General features: G+C 46.7%; 1 long non-coding RNA gene across 1 annotated transcript; it reads left to right on the top strand.

The window, feature by feature from the left end:
- Positions 1-590: 590 nt before the first annotated feature.
- Positions 591-8,036, top strand: LOC139038282 (uncharacterized). The gene is made up of 2 exons (XR_011491266.1): positions 591-6,108; positions 7,263-8,036. It is a non-coding gene; the product is annotated as an uncharacterized lncRNA (long non-coding RNA).
- The last annotated feature ends 18,951 nt before the right edge of the window (positions 8,037-26,987 follow it).

Here is a 26,987-nt window from a genome sequence, read left to right as displayed (position 1 = left end):
TATATTCTCGTCTAAACTCAAAGATCAAAATACCTTTTGGTTTCCATGAAATGATACAAAAATGTGTGTAATAAAGCCCTATTAGTGAATATATTTGGTTTAAATTTTAGAATTTAGTGTATATTACCCCAAGAAAGTTTTGTAACAGATGCTTTGGCCAGTAACTAGAATGTGATTTCCCAAAGGTTCTAGAGGCTGGTGACTAGCATTCACAGTGACTTTCTAAGTAGCCCTTCCCTGATGTATTTCCCAGACCCAACTCAGTGAAGGCTGAGTAAGTGTTCATTGGATGGGTTAATGAGTGAAAGAGATCCTTTCCTTTGAGGGCTAGCCTAGACTGTATTCTATCATGCAAACTTAAAGAAATCTCACTAAGAAAAAATAACTGAAAGGCAGTGTTATAGTATTATATCTTTTGTGGGGGGAGCTTAAGATTAAAAAAAAAAGCTATATACTTAGAAGAGCACAGAGAAAAATGACTGAAAGATTACACCTGGCACTGTTTTAAAATCTATCTATATCTATCTATCTATCTATCTATATATATATATATATATATATTTACTTATTTATTTCACTGCCAGGTCTTATTTGTGGCATGTGGGACCTTTAGTTGTGACATGTGGGCATTAGTTCCCTGACCAGGGATTGAACCCAGACATTGGGAGCGTGGAGTCATAGCCCCTGGACCCTCAAGGAAGTCTCCACCTGGCACTGTTAATGCTGATTACCTCTGAGGACTGAGACTGACTTTAGGTAAGAAGACTACCACATTTTGCATAATTTCTGCCCTTCTGCGTTGTTCAACCTGGTAAAGGAAGTTTGTATCACTTTTTTTGGTTAAAAAATAAGAATCTTTAAAAGAACCTCACAATGTTCAGAGCTCTCTACTATGACATTCTATGGGGAAGAATGTTAATTTTTTATCAACAGAGAAACCAAAGTCTAAGAAAGTTCATCAGTTCTGAAGGTCAAGAAATTTCCTAACTTTGCATGAAATGATTTGAACTACCAGGCTAGTGGAAAGGAAAAAAGTTATAAAAAGTTAGTATAATATTGAGAGTTACATCAGGTTCAATATTTATTTATTCAACAAGTACTTATTGCATGCTGTGGTTAGCTGATAGGTTTTTAAGTACAATAGGAACTGTGGCATAAAGGGTAATATGGAAAGAAGTCAGGGTTCTAGATGGATTTTTTTTAAGTCACCTAAAGTTCCTGTTGGAATCAGAACCTCAGACCATGGTATTTCCTTTGTCAAGGTTGGCTATTACAGCCTGTTCTTCATCTCAATGCTTTATTTTTATTCCTTATCATGTAGAATGCCCATTTAACATGATGTGGTCATGTGATGTTTTTCCTATAGATTTATCATAATTGCAATTTTAAATATATAGCAGTCTATACACTCAAATAAAATAAACCTTCTAATGAGGGCTCAAGCTAACTACCTTAGGGAATTGCTCTTTTTGATTGTATTTTAAGGCCATTAAAATATTTGTTTAGTGATTTATTCATCCTGGAGACAGATGTAAGGGTCGGTCTATTTTTCACATTACACTGGAGTTTTCTTTTTAAATATCCTCCTTGGCCTTGTGGTGAAATGTACATTATGATACTTCCTCACAGTGACACATGCAAAAGCGTTATTCATCAAATGGTATTTTCAAGCATACTTCTCATTATTCTTTCAAGTACATAAACATAAGGAAGCCCTGTACGCTTCCCGAAGTATAAAAGGAATCAAAGATGCAGTACAATTCCTGACCTGCTTGGACTGGGTTTTAAGGACAGGGTCACCATATTTCACATAAAGTTCCCTCTTGTTCTTTTTCCTTCCCTTCCCTCCCCCTCGCCGAATACATAACTGTACTTGGTCTGATGCTAAATCAAGGTAAATGAGACGTGACCTATTAAAAAGGAAATGAATAATTCGAAAGAGGGGGAAATTGCATTCCTGGCTAGAAGCATGGACGTCGTGGCTTGAATGTGTAGGTTTATTCCACCACTTCACTGGATGACTTGGCTTTTTGGGTGGCATGTCTTCCATCATCCAAATTACCTCATGAAATCAGCAAAGTAAGTCAAACCACATTTTGGTGCTATCTACTTTCTACTTTTTTTTTCATGGTTCTTTTTAATGGGTTCTTTTTAATGAATGAATGTATTACAGCAGACTTGTCTTTGAGGGGTCTGTGGGAATAGTTCTTATTAAAGTCCTTAAAATTTGATCCAAATCAGTAAGTAAATGATCTGTGAGAGTAGGCACACATATCAGTGTTTCATGGGTGAAACTTAGTAGAATTCCTCATGTCTCTGCCTCTCCTTGCAGAATGTGGAGGAGGTGGTGAGGTTGGGGACCCATTCTCAGAAAATCACTCAAGCAGTTCCTTCTTGTCCTGTGGGACAGCCTGAGTGGCACAGGGCTCATCCAGGAGGCCAGGTCTAGCCAAATAGAGAAAAGGGTCAGAGGGTAGAGATTCTTTGGCTACAGGGTGAATAGAACATCGTCTGGGTGCCTCTATTATATGTTGTGACCAATGTGGCTTTGATCAGGCAACTTGCATAAAAACCACTCAGGGAGTCGGTTCTTTAGGCTCTGTGTCCCTTGTCATTATCTTGAGAATTGCCACATCCTGGTCTTTGCACAACTTTTTGCTTTCTTTTTCTCTCTTTTTACTTATAATAAGGAGGGAGATGAGAAAAAGGTTTTAAATTTATTTTTATTGTTGTATGTGACTTCCCAGGTGGCTCAGTGATCAAGAATCTGCCTGCCAATGCAGGAGATGCAAGAGATGTGACGTCAATCCTTGGGTCAGGAAGATCCCCTGAAGGAGGAAATGGCAACCCACTCCAGTATTCTTGCCTGGAAAATTCCACGGAGAGAGCAGCCTGACGGGCTTCAGTCCATGGGGTCACAAAGAGTCGGACATGACTGAGCATGCACACAGCGCACATTGGAGTATGGTTTCTTTACAATGTTGTGTTAGCTTCTACTGTAGAGCAAAGTGAATCAGCTAGTTCAGTTCAGTACAGTTGCTCAGTCCTATCCGACTCTTTGCAACCCCATGGACTATAGCATGCCAGGCCTCCCTTTCCCAGCTCCCGGAGGTTATCCAAACCGACGTCCATTGAGTCGGTGATGCCATCCAACCATCTCATCCTCTGTTGTCCCCTTTTCCTCCTGCCCTCAATCTTTCCCAGCATCAGGGTCTTATCAAATGAGTCAGCTCTTTGCATCATGTGGCCAAAGTACTGGAGTTTCAGCTTCAACATCAGTCCTTCCAATGAACACTCAGGACTGATCCCCTTTAGGATGGATTGTCAGCTTTATGTGTACATATATCCCCCTTTTTGGATTTCCTTCCCATTTAGATCACCACTGAACACTGAGTAGAGTTCTTTGAGCTCTACAGTAGGTTCTGATTAGTTACCTATTTTATACCTACTGTCAGTAGTGTATACATGTTAATCCCAATCTCCCAGTTCATCCCAGTCCCCATTCCCCCCTTGATGTCCAGTCTGTGTCTCTATTTCTGTTTTGCAAATAAGATCATCTATACCATTTTTCTAGATTCTACATATATGCATTAATATATGATATTTGTTTCTTTCTGACTGACTTCACTCTTTATGACGGTCTCTAGGTCCATCTGCTTGTTAAACACTCAGTTGTGTCTGACTCTGTGACCCCATGGACTGTAGCCCACCAGGCTCCTCTGTCCATGGGATATACCAGGCAAAAATACTTGGAGTGGTTGCCATTTCCTTCTCCAGGGGATCTTCCCAACTCAGGGATCGACCCTGGGTCTCCCTAATTGCAGGCAGATTCTTTACCATCTGAGCCACCAGGGAAGTCAGTGGGTCCATCTATGTCTCTACAAATGACCCAGTTTTGGGTTTCAATACATTATAATCTGTTGTCCTCTTATGGAGTGAATAGATCCTCTTATTTCTAGCCAGTCAAGGCCAATGTTGAGAGTAATAAGAAATAAATCTCCCTTACTATGATTAAAGCCACCATCAGCAAACACACTTTGTTGATGGGATTTTTTGCGTGTTAGTATTTTTTTTTTTCAAGTGATGGGGGTTTGAGGGGAGGGAAGCCTTTTCCAGTACACTGTGGCTGTGGGAGGCACGCAGCAGGGGGCCCATGAGAACTGCTATTGTGTGAGTGTTCCTTTCTATAAGAGAGTCTTTAAGGCTCTTACTAAAGAGTTACACACACGAAATCAAGAAAGGAGGTGTGTTTGCAATTGTCTTTACAAAAACTAATGATGGAAAGCTTGAGTTGCCTATGACAGACAGAAGCATGGTACAGGTAACCACAGTATAACTTCAGAACATAACACAAAGTGTTGGGGCAGCCAGTTCTCTTAGAAGAGGGATTCAATTGTACTAAGGTTCTGTGAAACAGCGATACTTTAACCTTGGTGTATAAATGTCCCTACATCTTTCAGGATTTGAGGAAGGACATAATAAGAGCCCACATTGGTAGAATTACCAAACAGTGTCAAGTCGCTGCCAGAGAGCACTTCTAAATCGGAGTCTGCAAATGGAAAATGTCATTTTAGCATTTCATGTGAGCAGTGATCATCACTGCAATCAAGACTAAAATGGCCTACCTGTGCTTTCTGCTCACATGGAGATATTTGCCTTGGGAATATGTCAGTTACTAAGTTCTGACATATATAGACCTGAGATAAATTTGGACTTGCCCTCTCTCCCTCCTTCTCTTCATGATTCAAAATAACATAACAGCTTTCAGAGTTATTTATAACAACCCCAAACTGGAAAAACAACTCAAATGTCCAGATGAGTGGATGAGCAAGTCGTGGTACATCCATATGGTAGAATCCTACTCAGCAACAGAAAAGAACAAACTACTGTGCACAGTGACGTGAAGGGATCTCAAAAATGTTATACCGAGGAGGAAAAAAGATACAAAAGAGCACATGCTGCATGATTCAATTTATATGAAATTCCAGAAAAAGCAAAACGAATCTGTAATGACAGAGGACAGAGCAGTGGTTGCCTGGGGCTGAGGTGGGAAATTGCCAGCAAAGGCGCACAGAGGAACTCTCTGGGTGATGGAAATGTTCTGTATCATGACCATGGGGATGGTTATGAGGGTGTATGTATTTATCAAAACTCATTCAAATGTACACTTAAAATGGAAGCATTTTATTGTACATAAATTTATCTCAATAACGTTGGTTTCAAAACAAGAGTTGAAAACAGCATCCACAAGAAACACTTGGCCCTGGAGTATTTAATTTGGGTCATGGAAAGTGCCTGTGATCTCAGAGGAGACACTCCAAACTGTTAGTTTTGTTTACTCCCAGGAAGTAAGAATTAGGAAGAGAGATGAGAGGAATGTATTTTGTTTTGTTTTATTTACTCTGTGCCCTTCTCATAAGTAGGTTATTACTTTTGTACTATGAAGAAGAAGAAAGAAGAAAGGATAAAGTCCAGGATAAGATAATGGTAGGCTGAGCGAGACCACCCCTTGCTCCTAACGTGCTTTCCTTTCTGGGATGGGTATAACTATGTGTGTGGTTATTGTGTGGTTAAATCAACATCAGGCTGCAGGCTTGCAAGGGGGCAAGTCTCTCTAAGACCCCCCGTGTGGAGGCTGAGGGCCCATAATCTGGGATGGGGGTGTGTGTTCATGGGGGCACAGCTTCCCCAAGCAGGAAATAATGGGTCAGTCACATAGCCACAGGGATGGCTGGGGGAGGGTTATGCCAGCCCCATAGGACAATTAGGATAAGGGCCTTGGGGCTTCCTAAAGAGCTTCCCTGACTTTGCACAGATTCGGTGTTCCTGCCTCCCATCCCCTGGGGTTTTTTAAATTTCTTAAAAAAAAAAAAAAAGTTGGTCCATCTCAGCTGGGTTAAGGGGATAAGAAAAACTTGTATTGTTTCATGTTTTGTCACTGAGTTTCAGAGAAAAGGAGAGCTGGGTATCCCTGATGGCCAGACTTGGTGGTGACAGAAGGAATAAAAATGAGAAGAAAGAACCAAGGCTGCTTAAACAGACATTCCTACTGCCCACCGCCCCCCACCCCCCAGCAGTTCTTCCAGGATTTTCTGTGAAAATTTGGAGGTGAGAGGTGGGCAGAGGGATGCTCAGTTGTAATAACATATACCCAATAGAAAACAACTATTTAAAGACTAGCTACACTGCAGTGTGCCTTCCACATGGCAAGAAGCGGGTTTGGTTGGCCCCCATTTGCCGGGGTGATTTACAGAAGCCTTTGAACACTGACGCTTGTGGCCCTGCGAAGGCCAGTGACTAACTGACCTGTCTGTGTATGGTCCACTTCGGAAACAGAAACTTCCCCGGTGGCATGGGAAAGAAAACACCAGCCTAATCCTGAAAGGGTAACTTTAAACCAAAGCCCAACCGAGAAAGAGAGCAGGAGAGAGACTGCCAGCTGAGCCAGGCCAGAAATAAAAGTCCCATTGTCCCAGCTGAGGCCAGCTCCAGGCGCACGCTCCCACCCCGCCTGGCTTGCTCTGCACGCTGACACTTCTGGTACCCCAGAGAGCGAGAGAGTGCATTCCAGAGGCGGGCAGCCTTCACGTGGAGCTGCAGCTAAAGGGGAAGTCACGCTGGAGGCACAGGGGTGTCGGGGAGGGGAAAGTTATGTCATGGAAAATCATGAAGCACTGATGGATGGAGCCAACCTCAAACCTGCCAGAAAACAGGGCTGAGGAACTTGGGAGGATTGGGTCCATGAGAGGAGAGCAAGGGGTGGGTTAAGAATAGCAGAGGTGAGAAAGGGGAACAGTTCCAGCTCAGAGCAGAGGATGGAGGTCATGCTCCAGGGGTGAGTCCAAGTCCTTGCAGGCTGCAGTGGTCATCCTATGGGGAGCCAGCTCCATACTCAGGCAGCAGCTCACTCTTGGAGACAGGGACATCTGGGGCTCATTTGCTTAACACTCTTTTGCTCAGTTACTCATTTGCTCAGTTGCTTAAGGATAAAAATCCCCAAGATAAAAAATTTAAAAGAATGGCGAGACCATTGACAGAATGCCAAGTGGGAAGAGATGAGATGGGTGTCAGGAGCCATGAATTCTAGTCTGTGACCCCAGCAAGTCGCCTGCCCGCTCTGGGCTGGACTTCAGAGTGAAGCAGTCGGCTCTGCTTCTGCTGTCCTTTCTCCTGGTGTGCTGAGATCCAGGAGTATGTGCCTCCTGGGTCCAAACGAGGGGTTGTCCTTTCCTGCCTTCTTTCCCCTTGTCATCTATTCTCAGGACTGCTCTCTGGAATCACCGAGGTCTCCTGCAGCTGGGAAATTGCCCCATTCTCTGATTGAAACCTGTTCTCATCAGAAATCTCAACCCCTCAAACTGGATGAAGGTGGGTGAGTGGAGCTTGGAGGCCATCCGGCTCCTGGACGTTGGGCCGGGAAGATGCTGCCACTGTGGCGACAGGAGCCCAGCAGGAAGAGGAGTCTGGGCGTGATGAAGCTGTGCTTGGGAAACTGCAACTTTACATCCTGGGTCCTCCGTCCTCATCTTCAACTCAAGAGAAAAAAAAAAAAATGGAAGCTATCCCCACAATTTAAGAATAGTCTCAAAACATGTCCTTCATTATAAATGGGCTGCATTCCCAGAGGAGTTATTCATCTAGGTATGGTTCTGAAGCTCCTGGGTTTACACTCAAGCCTGGGGGTTTAGCCTCAGGTTTGGCTTTAGCTAGTTCTGTAACCTTGGTAGAACCAGGATGCCTCTCTGGGACTCAGTTTCCTCATGGAAAGCAACAGGCTGTCAACATCTCCAGGCTGAGCCCTGAGGTGGTCCAGAACTACAAACATTTATTCAAGGTGAATAATCGGTCCACGGTTGGCTCCTTCTACCTGCAATCAAAGGAGGTCCAAGCAAAGGAGTGCCTGATGAGGAACACGGAATCCAGGCAAGGAGGACAGAGAGAAAGGGCACATTCCCAAAATATGACTTCCCATGTCCCCTCATTCCACCCCATCCCACCCTGCAGCCTCTAATTATTAAAAAACAAAAGAAGCAAGAGTCTGGGTCACAAGATCTCTGACAGTCCTTGCAGATGTTTGCTGATGCTATGAGCACAAGCCACCTTTGGTGCACCCTCTCTGCCATCGTCTCCTACTTTTCCATCCTTGTCAGCCTGTAGAGGTAGAATTGGTGGGATTGTGAGCTCCTGGAAGCGACATTTAGCAGTGCCCTTGGTAGAGACACCTAGGAGCATGTGAGGGGAGTCTTTTGCCCTGACGCATGCCCGTTCTTAGCAGCACAGACCGCCAGAGAAGATGGAGGGATGGCTTCATGGTTGTGTGACCTTGGAAGGGCCCCTCACTTGATTTAATGTTCTGTTGTCACCATCTTAACAGTTTAAAATAATTTTTTAACAAGGGGTCCCGCATTTACATTTTGTACCAGGTCCCGCAAATTATGGAACTGTCCCAGGAGGGAGCCTCGCCAGTGGGCAGCTTCCTGGATCAGGAATTAGTAGGGACAGATCTAGGCAGGGCACCCTTACCATAGCTGCCAGCTCCATAGACTGAGGGGCAAGAGATCCATGCGGAATGTGGACATTGCTAAATATATAGGTGTACAAGCACATGAAAGGAAAATAAACTTGTAACTTTTAAGTAGGGAGGGTTTTTTTTTTCAATAAGCACAAACAAATGTTTGTACCTAAGAGGGTAGATACACTCCTTTAAATGTATATATGTATATTTGCTTATACGCACACACAGATAAACCTTAAAATGGCTAGAGAGACTTTGAGCAATTTAAGATCAATAGTGACTCAAATGTGCACGTGCTTTGCACTGAGCAGATTTTCTTAACTCATTCAAAAGATTCTAGTAAGACATTTAGACTTTGAAAAGTTTACAGAGGTGACTTTTGAAGAGAATATGATGGAGGAATCAGGCCATAAACCTGGGTCAGGACTGTCCCTTGGACAGGAAGAAGTTCACACATTCGTCACTGTTATTATCTTTCAAGGGAGGTGTGCACATGCACTCTCTGGCCAGTCACAGAATCGTGAGAGTAAGAACTTACTTGTACTCATCTTTGTGTCTGCCGTCTGCCAGCAGAGAATCTGGTAAATTAATATTTGCTTAATGAATGATTACTCATCTCCAAAGGGACAGAATTTTTTTTCTTAAAAACCATAACATATTTAATTAAGGTGGATGATTATATATTTAGCTTTGTAAAAGTATCATGGATTAGTACAACACTGGATGACAAAGACCATTGACTATTATCTAGTCCAACCCTCTCATTTTATAGATTAGAAAATTGAGGCTCAAAGAACCTAAATAAGTTATCTGAGGCCACCTAGCTAATCTGTACCAGAACCGAGCTCTTCTGCCATCTAACCCAAGTGAATTTTTCCACTAACTCGCCCTGCCTTAAGAATCAGGAAGCATAAATACAGAGTCTTAGGTGTTTACTCACCACTTATATATAGTTTCCCTAACCCTTCATTATGGAAAAGAAGAACGTAACTGTTTTAATTGCCACCTGCAAAAGGACTTCACAATCTGCTACAGTTGCTCTTTGGCAAGCCCCTGGGAGAGACAATTTGAGATCTGAAGCAAAATGAGGAGGAAAGAAGGTTTAATAAAAAGCTTTTTATTTGTAGATTGGAATTAAGTGCTCTGTGCCAGACTGTTGGTTTTCTTCTGACTTCACTGCTTGCTGCTTTAACGCTTCAGCGAGCAGAAAATTGGAGAGTAAGAGTGTCAATCACTCGGTCCTGCCAAGCGACACCCCCTCAAACCTAAGCGAAACGTAATATTCTGCTTGCTCAGAACAACTCCAAAAACTGCTTCGGCTCCATCCACACCACGGGTTCTGAGGAAGTTGCCGTAGTTATTTTGTTTTACCAGAGCATCTACCCCGTCGTAGGATTCCTTAAAGCTGCATTTCTAAATAGGACCGTCTGGGTCACAGGTGGCCAATCAGATGCAGCCCGTAAGCCCCAAACTGCCAGGCAGGGCCGACACCAGAGCTCTCCTTTCAGGGAGGGTGGAGCAGTGACCAGACAGCATTAAGGCTTAGCCAGGAAATTAGTGAGGTGCAAATTGCATGGTGGCGGCTGCAGGGCAAGAGGAAAATTGCAGGCCCTTGCCTGGAGAGAGAGAGAAATAGCAGGGTGGTATTTTGGGGCCTGGCGACACTGGGCCACTGGGCATGCCCGTCGTCACCGTTGCCTTAAAACACCCATGCACGCACGGGCGCGCGCGCGCGCGCACACACACACACACACACACACACACACACACACACACACACACACACACAGAGCAACATTTTCTTGAAGTACAGTATATAAAGAGAAAAGTGCACAGTCATAAAGTTCAACGAACTTTCATAACCCTAACTGGTAACGTGCACCCAGATCAAGAAGGTGAACATCGCCTGCGGCCCCTCCAGGCCCCCAGTCCACGGGGAACAGCTATGGTGATCCAGCCCTATCTTTTCAGTGGTAGCCAGCTGAGGGGGAGACAGCCCAGGGTCTTCCCACAACCCCACGGCTGCAGGCTCCGCCTGGCCGCCTGCTGGGTCCTGGCCAGCTCGGCAGCGCCCATGGGCCTTGCCGGGAGGGCCGGGAGAGGAGCCGGCGGCCAGCACCTGGAGGAGAGGAGGCCGGCCGACCCGAGGGCGCGGAGGAGGGCACGCCTCGGGCCACCGGTGCCGCCTTCCCCGCGGCGGAGGAGGTAGGACTCCGGGCTCCAGGCGCTTGGTCGTACTTGACAGCATCTGGCTGTTCACAGAGGGCTTCTTCTGTTTCTTTTTTGGTGTTTTTGTGGGTTTTCTCTCTTTGTAGGCTCTCCGAATTGCTTTATAGTGGTCAACCATTCTGAGGGAGGAGCAGAGGCGGTCTCGCTCCGCCGGCTTCCTGTCAGGCGGCAGAGTCAGGCCTCCATGGCTTGGCAGCGCCCGCCCCGATTCTTGTGGCCTGGAGTCGGGGCTGGTTTGGCTCGGTTTGCCACCTGGGTGCAGTGGTCTGTTTTGCCCTGAGTTAGATGCTGTTTCTGAGGAGACGTGAGCCGCCCGAAACAAGCTTCACGTTCTGCTCTGAGCGATGGTTTGGTTTCTCTCTGGCATAGCGTGCTCTCAGTCCTGGAGCACGTTTGTACCCAGGAGAGAGAGCCCGTTTCCATGCGGGCATCAAGACTGACAGCCAGATTCCCTTTGCACCTTCAGTGGCGTGGGGAGAGGTGCCTACAGGCTCAGATTGGACAGATCTGTGGCTACAGCCAGGGCTTGGGGGAAGGAGTTCTCTTGCCTCTCTGGGTTTGCCTCAATATTCTTCTCAAGGTCCTGGCCTCACCAGGTTTCTCTTCTTGCTAAGGCCACTCCGAACTTCTCAGATCTCAAGTCCAAGGACGGCTTCTTAGCCTGATCTTAAATCATCCCAATGACAGTGATGGTGCTGTTGACCTCTCTGTCTACAAAGACATTCTCGTCTCCCTCAGCTGTAGGGATGTCAGGCCTTCAGAGTCTCCTCCTGCATCTCAGGTTCCTCCAGGTCAGTCTTTCATCGTCTCTTCTTCTGCCACTTCTCTTCTTGGGCTTTTGCTTTCCCGTGTTCCATCCTTCACTGCCCGGCTCTGCACCCTTCTGCTGGACCATCACATGCACCCACATGGCTTCAGCCTTACATCTAGACTGCAACCAGATTTATTTACTATGTTTAAAGGTCCAGGTTCATCATGACCTCTTCATGGATCCTCTACAAGCATCCATAGCAATTGCTTTCAGCTCTGGGTGCCCACGAGAATCATGGCACCTTTAAAAAAAGTATACCCTTTGTATGAGCTTCACTACCTGAGTCACTGATTCAGTTGATTTGAATGGGACCTGGACATCAGTATTTTTAAATCTCCACCAGGAATTCAAATGAGCACTCAGAAATTAGGAGACTGAGGCACAAGATACATAAAGGTAAACAGCTGGGATGCTTTGGACAGAAACTCCTTTGCGTTCCTATACTAGGCTCTCCCCCAGGAAAATAAATCACAACTCTGGCTCTAGATTTTTCAGATCTCTCTAATAGCATTAACTGATGAATCCATGGCCCCACTGGGAATCAAAATTGACCCTTGGATTAGACATAAAAAACCTGAGGCTGAAAGATAAGACTGATTCAGAGGACTAGTTCTCCACTCCTTTCTCCACATAGCTGTCCTCTAACCCCGTTGGAATTCTGGGGTTGGTTTAGGCTGTTTTAAGGCCTTAAGCTCAGTTTCTCAGTCAGTCAAGTACTTCCCACTTGTCCCAGTGCCCAAGGTTCTCTGACTACAGAATGATCAGCAAAACAAGAACAGAGGGACTGACAGGAGATGTATTTCTAGGAGTAGTATTAGAGGCCATTAGAGGAGTCAGAATAATCCTGAGCCTCACTCAGTTTCTCTAATGATCAAAATGAAGGCAATTCCTACTTTTAGAGAAGGTGTGAGAAGCAAGCAAGAGATAAATGAAGCTGCTAAAACATTATCATTATAGTCTAATTTAATCCAGAAGTGAGTTTACTCATACAGGGCCTTAAAAAGCCATCAGGTGTGTGCTCAGGAAACAACTTTAGAGATAATTCCATCCAACCGCTTCATTTCACAGTGGAGGAACATGAGCCCTATCACTTAAGAGACTTGCCTAAGGTAAAACATTGCTGGCCAGGTATCAGGTTTCCTCGTTCAATGTGCACTTCATTCCAGACTCCCCTAGAGATTCATGCCATACCCAGGTGGCCCGGCTGGACCCTTCACACATCACCTTTCCAAACAGAGTGCCCTGCTGGGGGCCTGGGGTCATTTGTGACCTACCTTTTCCAAAGAGAACCAAAGCTCTTATCTCTTGCTTCCCTCTACTGAAGACTCTGAATGTAAGTGGTCTGAGGTTCTCAGCTTAGGGCTTCAAAATGTCCATGGCCTTCCTGCCTCTTGCTGCTGTCACCTTGGGGTATCTTCCTGGTGGGGTAAAATTTGGAGGTACAGGGAGTTGTTTAAACTAGAAGAGTCTTGGCCCAGAGAGGATACCTGTTCTCTAGCACCACAGAAACCTATGTTCGACACTGGGCTGTATGAATCCCCTTTAAGCCTTCAGCTCTCTCAGCTATGAAATGGACATCACAATGAGATCTACCTTGTGGGGGTTATTATGAGAATTAAATGAGACAATTTCCCTAAAGCAGTGATTCCTCATACATGACTGTACATTGGGACTACCTAGGGTGCTTAAACACACCCACCTATACAAAGACACAGACACACTGATGGCTAGGTAATGACCCTAGAAGTTGTGATTTAGTTGTTCTAGGCATCTGGAATTTTTAATTCCCTCAAGCAGTGTTAACTGTGCAGCCAAGATGGAAAGCATGGCTGTAAAGGGCTCAGCATAGCACTTGGGCAAGTGATCAGTTAACTGATTGATTAACTTCTCATACAAGTTAGATAATATTGATGACTCAAAGCTCCCTTCCCTACTGGAACCTCACGGGCCCTTTAAGGACCTTCCTTTTGGATGTTCTGGGGGAGAATCTTCTTCCCTTTCCACAACCTCAGTTCTGCCCAGGGCTGGCTGAGTTTTCAGACACATTGGACGGTTTACTCCAGTTCTAAGAGGTCAGTGGAAGTGAAAAGCTTCCAGATGGTAGGTGCCTGTGCCCAGACCCATTCCAAGTACCTCCCGGCTGTGTCTATTATGTCTATTAATCTTTTGGTGCCTTCCTTATGTAAAAGGAAGGGCTGGGTTTTGTGCTAAGCAGTTAGGACAGTATTTTCTGTAAGTGGGATGATAACTTCTGCCTTGAAAATCATTAGCTGCAAGAGAAATAAGGCAAAGTCCGTGCGCGAAGAGCTTCGAGACTGGCCAGGCCTGCCAGCGGCCCCAGTAATCACTGGTTTCAGACCGTTATCTTCGCGGTGCAGACTTGTAGGTCAATGCTGATACCACCTTACAGAGATGGGGAATTTCTCCCTGGAAGGCAGCGGTAGTCTCCCAGCTGGTTTTACCAACACGCAGACACAATCCCGAAAACCGCTCCCTTTCAGGGCATTTCTAGGGTCCTTTCCCACCCAAGTTCACCTCTCAGCTGCTCCCTGACAAGCTCCAGCTCGCGGCGCGGGGGAAGCGTATAGCAAAAGATTCAGTTGCCCCGGCGCTGCCCCTCGTGGGAAATCGTGCGCCTCGCTGGGGTGCGCGTCTCGCGCCGGACCGCTCTCCAAAGGCAGCCGAAAGCCAGCGCTCTGGGCAGGGCGCGCGCGGGTCAGTCGCCAGCCGGGCCCTCTCCTCGCCTCTCAATCTGGCAGGCCAGATCCCCGAGCCCCTAGGGGCCTGGAGCTCCGGAGGGTCGCGCCAGGGATCCAGACAGACGGCCCCTCCTGGAGGTTTCTCCGATGTGTCTGAGAAAACAAACCGCTGCCCAGGCCGCAGAGGACCCGGCGGCGGAGGAAGCGGCTCTGCTTGGCGGGACACACCATGCCTGACGCCGGCTGCAAGCGGAGCACGAGGTTCAGGCTCCCGGTTCTTTGCCGCGGCCGCGCGGGGAACTGCGAGGGCGAGTAGCGGCTCTCCGTGCGTTGCTTCTGGGTCGACACACTACAGTTCCGGCTCACGACCACCTGCGTTTTAACCTCGGCACCTCAGAGAAGCCTCAGTTTCTCCCAGCACATCACTCCTTTTTAGGTGGCACAGTGTCAAGGCCAAGATTTAAAAGTCTGGGTTCCGATTCCTGCCTTGCCATTTATGGCCATGTGACCCAGAACAGATTCCATGATCACTGCCTCAATTCCTCATCTGTAAAATGGGCACGATAATATGCCCGCCCATGTCGGGTGTTGTGAGGAATCAATGAATGTAAAAGTACCACAGTGTGAAGCACGTGATAAACACTATATAAGTATTTGACATTGTTAATAGAGATTATAATATTCACCTTGCAGGGTTGCTATATTAAATAAAATAACGTAGGTAAATTGCTTGTGGGAGGCAGATAAATATTTATTAGTATTACTATTACTCCTGGGAAATCGAATTTCTTTCTTTTTCCTTTGTTTCTTTTAAAATTTTTTAAATTTTGATTGGAGTGTAGCTGATTAACAAACAATGTTGTGATAGTTTCAGGTGAATAGTGAAGGGACTGAGCCACACATATACACAAGTGTCCATTCTACCCCATCCTGGTTTGTTTTTTTTTTTTTGGTCTTTCTTTTCTTCTTTTTTTAAATCTTGGCCTCCTCACTTGCACGTGCTCACCCGGACAGAATGGTGCGATTAGGGACTTCAGGCTCAGTATAAAATGGCCCCTTAATTCGTACCCAGTTGTAATTTCCCTGGGCATTTGGAAAGGCATTTGGAAAGGTTCAGCGTTGTCAGGTTAGGGCCACGCTTTTGTTTGCAATAGGGCAGTGAGTAAATCATATCCTGGGCTTAGCAAAGCAAGAAATAAACACATTCACAGTAGGACTCTTCGGATCGACTATTTCCCTTTCGTATTTGTTCTTGGACGTTGATGGTCCACTGCAGATTAATGCAACGCTGATGTGTCTTAATGTTAATGGTTGGGAGCTGAAGACAGACTGCCTGGGCAGCGTTTGAACCCCCAGCAGGCCCAGGCTAGGGCAAAGAAGGACTCGTATTGTCGCTTTCTCCCTCTTTCGTCCAATACTTCACATCTAAGCTTCTACGGAAACACCTTCTGGGTTGCTAGCAAACTTAAACATCGCTGCTTCTGCTATTATAATTTTCTGCTTCAGCAAAAAGTGAAAGTGCCCTCCTGCGACCGGGTACCACTTTTGCCACGGCTGGGAGCATTTAAACTTTATATGTAAAACTTGGCTGGGCCAGGCAAACCGGCTCACCCAGGACACCTGCTGTGAAATATTAGAGGACAGCAGAGGCTGCCAGTGGCCTGAATGTTGGTGGAGGCAGTATCCTAAAAATCAGCCTGAGTGGCTGCTAGACCCAAATCAGGAGTTGTACTCCTGTTCCCTCCCCAGGGTGCTGCTGGCCTGGCAAAGCACTGGCAGTAAGGTGGATGCCTCTGGAGAAAATAACCAGCAGCCTCTTCCTTTGGGGATCTCAGTCACTAGGGTCCTTCTAAATGAATTCAGACTCCTTGCCCAGGCCCAGAACTCTCCGGAGCACGACAACCCACCCCCTTCCCCCGCCCACACCTGCAACAGAATTTGAAGCAGAGGAGGGTCAGCGCGCCCCAGGCTTTGGAGAAGCTCTGGGGAAGCGGGGCAACTGAGGAGAGAGAGATGCGCGTGTGGGCTCTGGATGCATCCAAGTTTACACCTTTAAAGAAAGAACCAAGCGCCTTCCCTCGGCTTCACCAGAATGACAAATGCAAAAGAAAACTTTATGGCGGAACAGATTTTAAGAAAGAGGGTCGGGGCGAGGAAGTGGTTGTGAGCCCGTGTGTGCGCCAGGGGAACCAAACTTGCCTGGGGATGTTCGCGGGCGCGCTCGGTTGCCCTCGCCTTAGACGCACTGTTGTTTATAAACTTGTTTCGGGCTTCAGGGCAGAGACGCCGCCGTTGATGTTGGAAGCCTTTCGTTCTGGAAGGGAAGGGCAAACAAACCAATCTTTGGCAACGCTCAGCCTCCCCATGGCATTGCGATTCACGACGGTTTTCAACGTAAATGCATTTCGTAAACTCCAAAGCGACGATTCTGTTTGTTTTGGTGCAGGAAGGTTAGCAAAAGAACTGGAGCAGTCCTTCGCGTTTCTCTTTGACTCCGTCTCAGATTTACGGGTTTTTATTAGGCGACCCGGCTTGGGCCGTCCACCTGCCCTCCCATGGACCCGGCATATTGAAACCCAGACCCCGGGTCCCCGCAGCAGCTCAGAGGGAGGCGATTGCAGAACTTAGCAACCCCCTCCCAGGACCTTGAGTTTCATCTCTTTCTTTTCCCGCTGCATGTTCAGTTTGTTTTCTCAAGACCTAAGCAATTTTTAATGTACTCTATACTTCCCGCTTAATCCTCATCGTTTATTGTATAATTATAGTTTCAAAGTGATTATGTAATTAAAATCATGTTTCGTTGCAGCAGGACTTCAAAAGGGCGGCAGACCCCCGCTCTGGCATTATTTTCTGGTGATGTAATAATTTCCCTGTGATATTTAAAATAAACACATTAGTTCAAGAATTCTAAACATGTCTCAAAGTATATAGTAGGCTTGATTGGCACGAGGCTGTGTTGTAAAGAAATGGTAAAGCCTATCACTACTTTAATATATTTCTATGCTCCCATGCAGGGTAAATTATAGGGTAATGGGGCGCAGGCGATGGTAAGCTCTGTTTATATAATCCATTTCTTCACACGAGTTCCCATTGCTTTCCCTTCCCTTTGCTGTATGTGGTGGTTCTCTGATCCCCTGACCTCAACCATGTGTTTTCACTTTTTCTTCTGATCTCAATTCCATGACCAGCGGGGAATAAAATACAAATTGAATAGTAACCATTCACAGGCCGCTCTTTTCAAACTGTTGTTAAAACCTCTTTGTCTTGTCTAGCGGTTGATAGATAAATGTGTTGTATTTCTCCCGACTTTTTCCCCCCTTCTTCTTTTTCTTCTTCTTCTTCTTCTTTTTTTTTTTTTTTTTTTTTGTCTCTTGCAAAGGAAAAAATAACCCTCCTCAGCCCAATATGCTCTTTAAAAATTAAAACCCACACCTCCTTTCAAACGCTCCCCTGCGCAGCCCGCTCTCCCTGCTCGGCGCATTGGATCCGCGGAGGTGGGAGAGTTGGTGGATGCACCGCGCGGAATAAAGAAGCGGCGGGAGCCGAGCTCGGCTTGGGGATAGACGCGGCGCCCCTGTGTGAGGTCCGCACCATTGTCCTGCACCCTGAAGGTTCTTTTAGCATCGAACCTGTATCTCCTCTGGGGTCTTAAGCGGAGCGCCCAGCATTGGCTCCTCAGTTAGGGGGCTGCCTCTCCTAGAAATCTGAAAGGAGCCTGGGAGAAGGAAATTATAATGAAAAATTCCTCCTTCTCCCGCCTTTTTCTTTTCATGGATAGATCTTTGAAGGCGAGGTTGACAGAGGCCCAGGTTTTACAGCTTTTCTCCCAAAGGAGAAACACATTGGCTCCTGATTTCTGCGCCTTGCCTTTACCAGATCTCTCTTCCTTCTACCTCCTCGGCTTCTTTTCGGGAACGTAAAGGCAAAAGAAAATAATTGTAGAAATTTCCATCCCTGCAGCCTGCCCTTCTTTTCATCAGAGCTTCTTCGGGGTCAGTGGCGCGGCAATGTCTTTGTTACTCCGCTGCCAGCGGGGGGCTAGTTGCGGGAGGCGGGGGGAGGCGAGAGGGTGGAAAGGAGAACTTCTGGGGGCCCGGGACCCACTGTCTCTGCATCTCCAAACTGCAGAGTGCTCCTCACTGTTTTAAACCAAGCCGACACTCCCTTCCGGGGAAGGGAGAGCGCCGCCTCAGGGTGGCTCGCCGCGCCCTGGGCGCACGGCTCTGCGCCGACTGGGGCGCCCAGCGGCGGAGCGGGGAGCTCGCAGCCACTCGCGCCCGCGCCGCCAGGCCGTGCAGGCTGCCCGCCCGGGTAGGGTTTCCCGGGGGTGCAAACCAACCCGCAATCGGCCAGGCGACTTGACAGCGCGCTTCGCCGTCGGCCCGCGTACCTGTAAGCTGAGCCCGGCTCACATGCTTCACATTAAACCTCCGTGCCCGATGCCTTTTCTCTTTTTTTCCTCCGAAAGGGTTCTTATAAACTTCCCTTCGTTTATTTAGCCTGGTTTTCATTGCTCCAGTTTTGCATGGGTTGCCTTTGTTTAGTTTATTAACCCACGGGGTTACTTTAACTAAACATTTGGGCTGAATACTTTGGGGTTGAATTTCAACGTTTTCTAACGAAATTACCGAGTTTTTTGAAGCCGCACAGAGAACGCTGTGTTGAGTTTATTAGTCAATTTAACAGACTATAAGGGAGGGAAAAATATGAATGTAGGACAGTCCGGGCTCGTACCCACTGGGCGGAAGCAGCTTGCGAACCCTCGGGGTGGAGGCTTCACTGGCGCGAACGGCGCGCGGGGACGGCGAGGGCGCGCTCCCAGAGACAGCAAAGCGCGCACCGGGGGCCCCAGGCCCAGGCCTCTGCCGCCCGCGATCCCAGCCCCCCGAGGCGCGCGCCCGAGCTAGTCTTGCTGCGCCAAATTCCGGTGCAACCGCCCGGCTCCCAGGAACCAGCCGCCCGCGCGGAGCTGGGGGACCGGAGAGGGGGCGGGGCTACGCGACTCCCGCGCTCTCCCCAGGCTGTCACCCGCCACGTGTTCATTCGGTGCCAGAGGCGGGGGAGAGATCTGCACCAACACCGGCACCCCCCACCTCACACCCCGCGGGGGAGCGCTCTGCACCAACAACCCCCGCCCCACCCCGCCCCCCGTTCCCCGTCGTGGGATGACCTGGGGAAAGGGGATTGTGGTGGATTCGGTCTGAAAGATTGGAGACTTTCCGAGGGCAAACTCCCGTGGTGGGTGGCGAGCAGGCTAGTCGCTCCATCCTCCAGCGAACCCCTAGTTCCACCTGGAGACGAGATCTTTGTTCTAAGCCCGAGGAAGACCTGGGGGGCCCTGGGAAGCTGGTCGCACAGATGTACTCTTCGTTCCCGACTGAACTGCACCATCGCCCCGCCTGCTTGGTCAAAGGGAGCAAAAATGGTGAAGAGGGACATCCTGACCCTGCTTCTTTGGTCGCTCGGAGTGGAGCGGTGAGAAGGACTAGTTTCCACAGCGTCTTCCTAGCCAGCCACTTCCCCTACTTCTCATACACTCTCATCCTCCACCAGATTTTGGCAGACATGCTCAGTAGCAGGTGGCCTGGCTAAACCATCCTTGACCCCTAGGCCTCTCAGAGGAAGCTGAGAACTTTGCTGTGTGGCTTCACAGCCAAGTTGTGAAGGATGAAGTGGAAGCTGGAACACGGGGAAAAAAACAAAAACCCTCCAGCTAGCTGGAGAGGGAAGAGGGGCTGGAGGGAATTTAAGATTCCTTAACTGGTATAGCAGGTTGATGAGCTTCACATGGGTGAAAAGCGGGGTTTCTTACTACAACCCCAACATTTTCAAATTTAGTTATAAGAGGTAGTACACACAAGAAGTGCAAAATTCACAGATACAAAAAGGGTGTAACAGAGAAAACCTCTCATCTCTCTCAGGCTCCCCATGCCCCTTCCTAGAGGCGACCACCACTGTTAGATCCTTGAGAACCATTCTGGAGAAGATTGCATGCTTTTGCTAAAGGCCTGTCCACTTCTTTCCTTGCTCCACTCCCACCTTCTGTGCCTGCCCCGCACACTTGCTGACCATTCAGTGTCTCTAAGAGAGCCCTTCCCACCTGAGAGCTTGTTGCTTGTCACGCCCCTTTTCCACACTTCCCCTAGAGTTCTACTAGCCTGTTAGACTCAGCAGAGTTGAAAGGGATTTGCTTGTGACTTCTCCTTCACAGAGAAGTCCAGTTATCTCTCCTCATGGTTCTCTGAGTCCATGCTTTCCCCCTTCTGCAGCATGACTTTGGACTTTCCACTCCCTTTCCTCTGCCACTACTCCAGGTCCTCTTTGGATCATTGGAACAGCCTGCCAGTCAGCCTCCTATTCTTCTGTTCTCTTTCTTTCAACCCACCTTGCTCTCACCACCACAGAGATTGTCTGAAGGCAACTTTGATGACCCTCATCTGACCGAGAACCTCTGTGGCTTTCCACTGCCGCTAAGTCACCAGGCTGCAGACTGCAGCTGGATCAAGAACCCATCAGACCCCTTGCCGATGGTCAAGTCTCAGCTCGGCTGCCCCCAGTCTACTTGGGATGACCTCAGCGCCCCTCCCTGCCCTCCTCTGCTGTTAGCAGTTGTCTCGCCTTCTTCTCCAGCACCCGATCCCTCAGACTCTTCGGCTCCCACCCAGACCTTTCCTCCAACCTTCTGATACCTGGCAGACCCTCATTCCATCTCCACTGGTCAAAATTCCTGAAGGTCTTGATCAAAAACTACTCACTTCCCACCATTTGATAGCATTTCTTCCCTTGACCCTCAGAATGATTTGCTTTGACAACCACTTCTATAGGTATGTGGAGTAATCATTTGGGTGTCTGTCCTATTTCTTCTCCTAGATTTTAACCAGTACATGTAAGTCCAGTCGCTCAGTTGTGTCTGACACTTTTGAGACCCCCATGGACTGCAGCACGCCAGGCCTCCCTGTCCATCACCAACTCCCGGAGTTTACTCAAACCCATGTCCATCGAGTCAGTGATGCCATCCAGCCATCTCATTCTCTGTCGTCCCCTTCTCCTCCTGCCCCCTATCACTCCCAGCATCAGGGTCTTTTCCAATGAGTCAACTCTTCGCATGAGGTGGCCAAAGTACTGGAGTTTCAGCTTCAACATTAGTCCTTCCAATGAACATTCAGGACTGATTTCCTTTAGGATGGACTGGTGGGATCTCCTTGCAGTTCAAGGGACTCTGAAGAGCCTTCTCCAACACCACAGTTCAAAAGCATCAATTCTTTGGTACTCAGCTTTCTTTATAGTCCAACTCTCACAGCCATACATGACTACTGGAAAAACCATAGCCTTGACTAGACAGGCAAAGTAATGTCTCTGCCAACAAAGTACATGTAAAGCAAGCACTAATTTTTTCAGTGAATAATACTTCTCTCATGGGCTTCCCTGGTGGTTCAGGGGTTAAGAGTCCTCCTTGCCATACAGGGAACACTGGTTCGATCCCTGGTCCAGGAAGATCCCACGTGCCGGGAGCAACTGAGCCAATGGAGCTGCAACTGCTGAGCCCACCTGCCCCAGCTACTGAAATCCAGATACCCTACATCCCATGCTCCACAATAAGAGAAGCCACCTCTGTGAGTAACCCCTGAACCGCATAAAAGGAGTAGCTCCTAGTCACTGCAACTAGAGAAAGTCCTCACAGCAAGAAGACCCAATACAACAACAAAAAAAACTAAATAAAAATAATACTTCTCTCACTATTCCTCTTTTCTCTCCCATCTCATCCCTCCAAAAAGAAGAAAGAAAATTCCAGTAACATTAAAATACCTTTCTCTTTCTTAAATATGAGTTAATATTAGCAGTTAGATCATCTTATTGAAATGAATCTCACTGATGTATGACCAGTGTGTGAATTAACCCTTCTAGAATAAGATGCTTCCACTTAAGAATGTGTAAGTGTCATAACTGAAGATCTGGGTTAAGATGACTAGCCAGATTCAGTTTCACAGATGGTCCTCCTTATGCTGTCTGCGGTTTACGGGTAGGAAAGCCAGCTACAGGGAGCAGAAGGACATTCTCTCCCAAGTCCCCCTGCGTCTTTTTGGTCACTGGACTCCAGATTTCTGTTAGCACAGCTTTACACCTCTAGTCTTCACACCTCCAGCCAGTGGGGTGCTGGGGAGAGGGGAAAGAAGTCAGAGCTCCACTCCTCCCATCCCAATAGACTCCACCAGGAACCCTGAAATAAAATACAATAGAGGTAAAACTGTTGGCCATTCCCATTTATCCCGAAGCTCCAACACCTTCTCCTGCAGCCAGATTGCTGTCCTTAAGCTCCTTGCAGAGTTGTCATGAGTCTGACCACTCTTAATGCTTGACTGTACGTTAAGACTATATATTGTCACCCTGCTTATTTAACGTATATGCAGAGTACATCAAACAAAATCCCAGGCTGGATGAAACACAAACTGGAATCAAGATTGCTGGGAGAAATATCAATAGCCTCAGACATGCAAATGACATCACCCTTATGGCAGAAAGAGGAGAAGAACTAAAGAGCCTCTTGATGAAGGTGAAAGAGGAGAGTGAAAAAGCTGGCTTAAAACTCAACATTCAAAAAACGAAGATTATGGCATCTGGTCCCATCACTTTATGACAAATAGATGGGGAAACAAGGAAAACAGTGAGAGACTTTATTTTCTTGGGCTCCAAAATCACTGCAGATGGTGACTGTAGCCATGAAATTAAAAGACGCTTGCTCCTTGGAAGTAAAACTATGACCAACCTAGACAGTGTGTTAAAAAGCAGAGACATTACTTTGTCGACAAATTTGGAAAACTCAGTAGTGGCCACAGGGCTGGAAAAGGTCAGCCTTCATTCCAATCCCTAAGAAAGGCAATGCCAAAGAATGCTCAAACTACCGCACAATTGTACTCATCTCACATGCTAGCAAAGTAATGCTCAAATTTCTCCAAGCCAGGCTTCAATAGTATGTGAACCGTGAACTTCCAGATGTTCAAGCTAGATTTAGAAAAGGCAGAGGAACCAGAGGTCAAATTGGCAACATCCGTTGGATTTGAAAAAGCAAGAGAGTTCCAGAAAAACATCTACTTCTGCTTTATTGTCTATGCCAAAGCCTTGACTGTGTGTATCACAATAAACTGGAAAATTCTGAAAGAGATGGGAATACCAGACCACCTGACCTGCCCCCTGAGAAATCTGTATGCAGGTCAAGAAGCAATAGTTACAACTGGACATGGAACAATAGACTGGTTCCAAATAGGAAACGGAGTACATCAAGGCTGTATATTGTCACCCTGCTTATTTAACTTATATGCAGAGTACATCATGAGAAACGCTGGGCTGGAAGAAGCACAAGCTGGAATCAAGATTGCTGGGAGAAATATCAATAACCTCAGATATGCAGATGACACCACCCTTAGGGCAGAAAGTGAAGAGGAACTAAAAAGCCTTTTGATGAAAGTGAAAGAGAGTGAAAAAGTTGGCTTAAAGCTCAACATTCAGAAAACTAAGATCATGGCATCTGGTCCCATCACTTCATGGGAAATAGATGGGGAAACAATGGAAACAGTGTCAGACTTATTTTGGGGGGCTCCAAAATCACTGCAGATGGTTACTGCAACCATGAAATTAAAAGACACTTACTCCTTGGAAGGAAAGTTATGATCAACCTAGACAGCATATTAAAAAGCAGAGACATTACTTTGTCAACAAAAGTCTGTCTAGTCAAGGCTATGGTTTTTCCCGTAGTCATGTATGGATGTGAGAGTTGGACTGTGAAGAAAGCTGAGCGCCAAAGAATTGATGCTTTTGAACTGTGGTGTTGGAGAAGACACTTGAGAGTCCCTTGAACTGCAAGGAGATCCCACCAGTCCATCCTAAAGGAAATCAGTCCTCAATATTCATTGGAAGGACTGATGTTGAAACTGAAACTCCATACTTTGGCCACCTGATACGAAGAGCTGACTCATTTGAAAAGACCCTGATGCTGGGAAAGATTGAAGATGGAGAAGGGGAGAAAGGGATGACAGAGGATGAAATAGTTGGATGGCATCACCGACTCAGTGGACATGAGTTTGAGTATACTCCATGAGTTGGTGATGGACAGAGAGGCCTGTAGTGCAGAAGTCCATGGGGTTGCAAAGAGTTGGACACAACTGAGTGACTGAACTGAACTAAACTGAATCAAAGCTATGGTTTTTCCAGTGGTCATGTATGGATATGAGAGTTGGACCATAAAGAAGCTTGAGTGCTGAAGAATTTATGCTTTCGAACTGTGGTTCGAAAAGTGGTTGGAGAAGACTCTTGAGTGTCCCTTGGATTGCAGGGATATCAAACCAGTCAATCCTAAAGGAAATCAGTCCTGAGTATTCGTTGGTGGGACTGATGTTGAAGTTGAAGCCTCAGTACTTTGGCTGCCTGATGCAAAGAGCCAACTCACTGGAAAAGACCCTGATGCTGGGAAAGATAGAAGGCAGGAGGAGAGAGGAAAGACAGAGGATAAGATGGTTGGATGGCATCACTGACTCAATGGACATGAGTTTGAGCAAGCTCCAGGAGTTGGTGATGGACAGGCAAGCCAGGTGTGTTGCAGTCCATGGGGTCGCAAGGTGTCGGACATGACTGAGCGACTGAACAACAACAATGCTTTACTGTCCTGCTTCATATAGAGATTCAGTGAGGTGTGCTCTCCTCCACCCCCAGCTGCACCGCAGCAGGGGGCCTGGCACAGGGGAATACATTATTCAACAAGTATTTGCCGCCCACCCGTCATTATGCCAAGCAAGCAGGTGGTGGGGCTACTGGGGTGACCATGATAGACAATGGCCCTGCCTTGGCGGGAGCTTACCTTCTTGTATTTGGGGCTTTAACCTCATGGCACCCTGTCTCAGTTGATGGGGAGAACACTCCCTAGAATGATTTGCTCAGCCCCATGGGTCAATTTCTCACCTCCAGACTGGGAAAGTTTTGTGAGATTGACCAAATCAATGAGCATTCAAACCCTCTAAACATGTGAAGTATTCACATGATCGGATCTGGAAGTTTAATTTTGATTATAAAAGGAAATCTGATCGGTTCTGTGTAATAGCAAAAACAGACACACACTCCTGTCTCCCTCTCCCTACCCCAAAGAAAAAAAAAACAAACACCCTGGAAAGAATCCGAAGTTAAAATAAAAAGCAGCTGGCAATAGGCCCATCGTGTGTGATGATAATTAGACAAATGTTTTCCAAGTATGGGATGATCTTGTGAAGACAATGGTTGGGGTGGGTGGTGGGAGGAGGCTTAGGAAATGGAATTTAGTAAAGCAGTGATTTCTGCCTGCCTGCAAAGGGTTTAAGTGGCACAGGATGTCACACAATCTCCAATTTGGTACTTTTTATTTATTTTTTTCCTGAATCCTGGGAAACATGTCTTCGGCTAAGAGAGTGAAGAAAAACTTGAGGCTTTGATTTACAAAAATTAAAGCCATGAGTAGGCTTTGGATCAAGGTTGTGTCCCAGGCCTGGAAAGCCTCATCCTTCATTGTCTCGAACCTTTCCTGCCCCGAGGAAAAAGAGTTAAGAGTCTTAAGCTGAAGCAGCTCTTCTGCCATCTGGGGCTCTGACTTGGTCGATCCTTTCCCAAATTAGTGTAATCCTGAGTCTGGAATGGATATAGATCTGGTCAGGGTGATGGCAGCTGCCTTCTGCTTCTGGGTGGCTTGGAATCTTTTGGGCAGGCCTAGGAGGGGGCTGGGTGGAGGGAAGGTGAAGGAAACGAAGGTATCATCAGCAACCTGGCCGGCTCAGTGCAAACTTGAAGTCTTTCTCTCTCTATCCCCATCTCCCAACCAAATTTTACTTTTCAGAAACTATATTAGACATTTACACCTTAGTGTGAATATTTAGGCCATGTGTTAAGCTTCAGCTTTGATTGTAAAAGAAAGTAATTTATCCCCCATTAAAAGAATTTCAAGTATGTGAGCATGTGGAGGAGGCTCTGGGTGGGTAAGAGAGTTGAGGGAGAAATAGAAAACTTTCCTAAGTTAGATAGGGCAGGACAGAGAAAAAAAAAAACAAAAAACCACAAAACAAAATACTGGTGGAATCCCCTCAACCCCAGCAAGAGAGGTAGACCATGGAGAGTATATGGACTAGAGGCAGAAGAAAGATAAACGGAGGTTACTTTCCTTTAATAAACTGAACTATCTGCTCTCCGCTTCAAAGAGAGGAAGAGCAGATCACCTACAATTTCTGCAGCATTTATCCTGAACTCTCAGGGACTCTGACCTCTCCCCGTTGTCTACCCTCAGGCTTTACCCCAGGTGTGTATTGTCCGTTGACACTGAAAATGGGGGCTGTCCTGTTCAGAATCAGCCTTGGAAATGCTTACAAGTGGGGGCAATTGTGAAGTCTGTTAGAGGCACACGGCATGTATGTCCCATCTCTGATCAGTGGGCTTTGGTATTTACTGGTTTGCTTCTAGAAGAAATAAAAAGCAGTTTTTAGTTTTCTTTGTAAACAAGGAGGAATTTTTTTTTTTTAAATACAAACCATTTTTCTGAGTATAAGATGATACACATGCTGTGTAAAAATGCAAATACAGAAAAGTAGTAAAAAAGTCAAAACAACACCACACTCAACATCTGACTCAAAAGTAAGCTGTTGTTAATACTTGTGAGAACCACTTCCTGCAGTGACTCTCTTTACATATAGGTACATATAGGTATACCTTTCTCCTCTGTGGCTGA

Source organism: Odocoileus virginianus, chromosome 14 (genome assembly GCF_023699985.2).
Source record: "Odocoileus virginianus isolate 20LAN1187 ecotype Illinois chromosome 14, Ovbor_1.2, whole genome shotgun sequence".
Lineage (NCBI taxonomy): Eukaryota > Metazoa > Chordata > Mammalia > Artiodactyla > Cervidae > Odocoileus > Odocoileus virginianus.
Note: the sequence above shows the minus strand (reverse complement) of the source record. Positions and strands in the feature narration are given on the sequence as shown.